The sequence below is a fragment of the Cynocephalus volans genome, chromosome 9, assembly GCF_027409185.1.
Source record: "Cynocephalus volans isolate mCynVol1 chromosome 9, mCynVol1.pri, whole genome shotgun sequence".
In the NCBI taxonomy this organism is placed as follows: Eukaryota; Metazoa; Chordata; class Mammalia; order Dermoptera; family Cynocephalidae; genus Cynocephalus; species Cynocephalus volans.
The window spans coordinates 147,843,551-147,847,109 of NC_084468.1; the positions used below are offsets into that span (position 1 = coordinate 147,843,551).

Genomic DNA, 3,559 nt, shown 5'->3' on the forward strand with positions numbered 1-3,559 from the left:
GTAGTACTGATAACACCAAGGCCACGGGTTCGGATCCCTATATAGGGATGGCCAGTTGGCTCACTTGGGAGAGCATGGTGCTGACAACACCGTCAAGGGTTAAGATTCCCTTACCTGTCATCTTATAAAAAAAAAAAATTCTCTGTACTATTCTGCAATGTTTTGTGGTTGGTTTTTTAAAGGAAGCAGGCTATATTGGAAAAGGACAAAGCTCAGGAGCTGGGTCCTGAGCCAGAGCTGCACCCATTGCATCAGCCGGGGCCTCCTTCTTGTCTTTGGTTCTCCTCCTTGAGGTGCTTGCCTCTCTAGGTCCTGTAGCAGCTCCTGGAAGTGTTGGACTGAAGCCATGTTGGGACCTAAACCCGCATGGGCTCTAAAAGATTTTAAAAGGGGCCAGCCCGTGGCTCACTCAGGAGAGTGTGGTGCTGATAATACCAAGGCCACGGGTTCAGATCCCATATAAGGATGGCCGGTTAGCTCACTGGGTGAGCGTGGTGCTGAAAACACCAGGTCAAGGGTTAAGATCCCCTTAATGGTCATCTTTAAAAAAAAAAAAAAAATTTTTTTAAAGGACAAGGTTTTTTTTTTTTTTCTTAGCATGCATCTCTCTGAGTTCCCTGTTTTCCCATGGTTATTTGATATTTTGAACCTTTGCTATGGGGCAAGATGACATTATTTACATGCATGTAAAGTTGTTTTCCAGTCCTCCTGAAGCTACAGACTTGCACCTGCTACCCAGACCCCAAGATAACAGCAAGCCAAGGCTGGGAGCAGAAACCAGGCAGAATCTTGGTGAGACTGCACCTGGCCCCTTGCGTGTCCCTCTCCCTCTTGCTTTTAATTTCCCATATTCCACTCTCTCATCCCCTCAGTAAACCTGAGTCTTTGACATGGCTTTAGCCTGGCCATTCTCCTTCAGGTTTACTAGAGAGATGGCCTAGCCTAACTTCCTCAGGTCACGGGTATACCTGAAAAAAAGCTGACGTCCATTTTCACCAACATTTGACTTTCGAGTGGTTTAATTTTGTCTGGGGGCAGGTGGCTCGACCTATCAGTTTGTTACAATTTTCCGGAGCCTCAGCCAGGACCGCCTGCCCCAGCACTCCCAGCTGCTGCTTCAGCCACGCCCGGTCACCTGTGGCAGCTTGGCCCTGCGGTCCGCGATGAGCTGCCCATGGCTCTTTCTCTTCCTCCGCCAGCTGCAGCTCCGGCAGTGACTCCTGCGTGACCTCCGGGTACCATTCGGGCTCCTCGGCCTCCAGCTTCCGCAGCTGCTGCTGTGGTATCGTGCGAACTGCTTGGCCGCATCGCGCAGCCCCAGCTGGTCCTGCCGCTCTGGCCACCAGGGCCCAGGACAGCGGTGCGCACGTGGCGGCGCCCGGTAGCCGGGGATCCCGGGCCTGGGGTGACGCCGGTCCAAGCAGGATGCGCGCCTGAGCCTACCTTGAACCTTTGTATAAATCCAAAATCATCTAGCGTGATATTTCTTTTAAATAAAAAGTTTTACGAGTAAAAAGAGGCATGATGTATTTTCTCTATCTTTTTAGCTAACTGGTTGTTTCTGAAGTGGGAGGAGTCAAAGGATTTGAATTTCTATATGCACAATTTATCTTATTTTACATATATGTTTTTAAACTAATACATTGTTTTTATAACATTAAGATAACCACATTTCATAAAGATAAAGATTGCATGATGGAAAAGAATGTTATTTGCACATTATTAGAGGAGAACTATGTTCAATTATAATATTCAATTATTCTAAGTACGGGGTTACCACTGTCGGAGATAAGGGCAGACATAAGTGAACGCGCCGGAAACATTTTATTCAGAATCTACTAGCAGAAGAAGAAAGCGCTAAGCTCCGTTCCAATTTGCACAGAGGGCGTTTTAGAGGGACAATGACCGAGTTGGGAGCGGGAATGAGCCAGGAGTCGGCACAGTCAGGGGAGGGCTGCCAGTTGCCCAGCTGGTGGGACCGCAGCGCCGGCAGCACCAAGGTCCAGGGTTCAGCCCTGCACCTGCCAGCCGCCCAAAACAGATCTAGTCGGGAAAGTGGAAAACTTCCAAGAGCTGTTAGTGTAAAAGCAATGAGGCTGGCTACGTCTGCTAGCTGGCCATTACGGAAGTTCAGACTGTTCCCTCCCACAAAGACTGGGAGACAGGCCCTGTCCTTCCATATGATTACTTGTCAAGGGCACGGCTTTCAGGTTCGTGAAAAAGACACTCCTGTAGGATAAACGTATGTATCTCAAAGGGACAGAAGAGGGATTTACGGAGAAGACGGAGACGTGGGGCGGCGGTAGGCACGGGCAACCCAAGTGCAGGCTGTGCCGTGAACTTGCCGGGACAGCAGCGGCAGCGGTGGGCTCGGTAGCTGCGCCCTCGCTACGTGCCACCTGCTAGCGGGACGGACTTTAACATTACGGCAGGGAGGCGTCAGAATCGTAGCTTTCCCCTTCCAGGAGCTCGGTCGAGTGGTCAAGGACATGCATTTGGAAATTGGACAGAGAGTGATACGTGGGAGGAGGATGCTGAAGGGTATGAGCTTCGATCCAGAGAAAAGAGAAAGTCCGAAGAAGTACATCGAGAGGGAGGCCTGATGGCACTACAGCATGAACAAAAGATATGCAGGAAGGAGACACTGTAAATGCAACAGCCCTTCAGTATCGCTGTACATCCTCCACCAGGAAGGCAGGCTTCACGTCCTTGTCTGTTCAGCATGCTCCACAGCAACAGGAAATCCTACCAGCCAGGCATTCTCTGTCTTCCAGGGAGTCGCTGGGAGCTTTTTAAAAGAAGTAGACCGAGACATGGGACAAATAGTAAAGTGTAGAGACACCAAGAGAGAACCTCAATGAGGCAGTGTCTGCCTTCACAACACAACAAATACGTCTGGACTCTGACAGCAAGAACATTCAACCTGTAAGGATCCCTATTATGAAGCAGACTGGGGAACAGGGTGGGGGACAGCTGTAGTGATAATGTTGATAGTAGGCATAATAACACCTGTGTTTTATTTGCTGTATTATGAAATTTTAGCCAAAGTGGATGTTAGTCACCATTCAACAGTGGACTCTTCACATTTGCATCCAGGAATCACACCCCCATCACAGCAGAGAGAAATGGAAAATGGAATTGCTGCAACTAAAGGAACACACTTTGGCCAACAAGATGATCATAAACTATATAGTCAAGATTCTCGGTCACCTGCTGCTCCGCATAAAACATAGCAGTTAGCTCATAATCACAAAGTTAGTGATCACTTGTGCATCTGGAATGTGGTGGATAATATTCAGGAACCCACTTAGAAGGCAGAATTTAGGAAGACTGGAGATGCTTTTATTTATTTTTTTTACCTTTAAAAATTTTTTTGAGCCATGTACAAGTGGATTGTGTATAAAAGCTCTACAGTTGTTAGTTGATGTTGAGAGCAGTCAATCCATTCATCTATTGTACCCATGCTTAAAGCAGAAATGAATTTAAATGTATGTTTAGGAAGTTCTTTACTTGGAAGGTATATCATTATTGTTACTCAAAACTGGTAATGTTTAAATTT

General features: G+C 47.5%; 1 pseudogene; it reads left to right on the forward strand.

Moving 5' to 3' along the window:
* The first annotated feature begins 1,901 nt into the window (after positions 1 to 1,901).
* LOC134385843 (lysM and putative peptidoglycan-binding domain-containing protein 3-like) lies at positions 1,902 to 3,233 on the forward strand (annotated as a pseudogene).
* Positions 3,234 to 3,559: the final 326 nt, after the last annotated feature.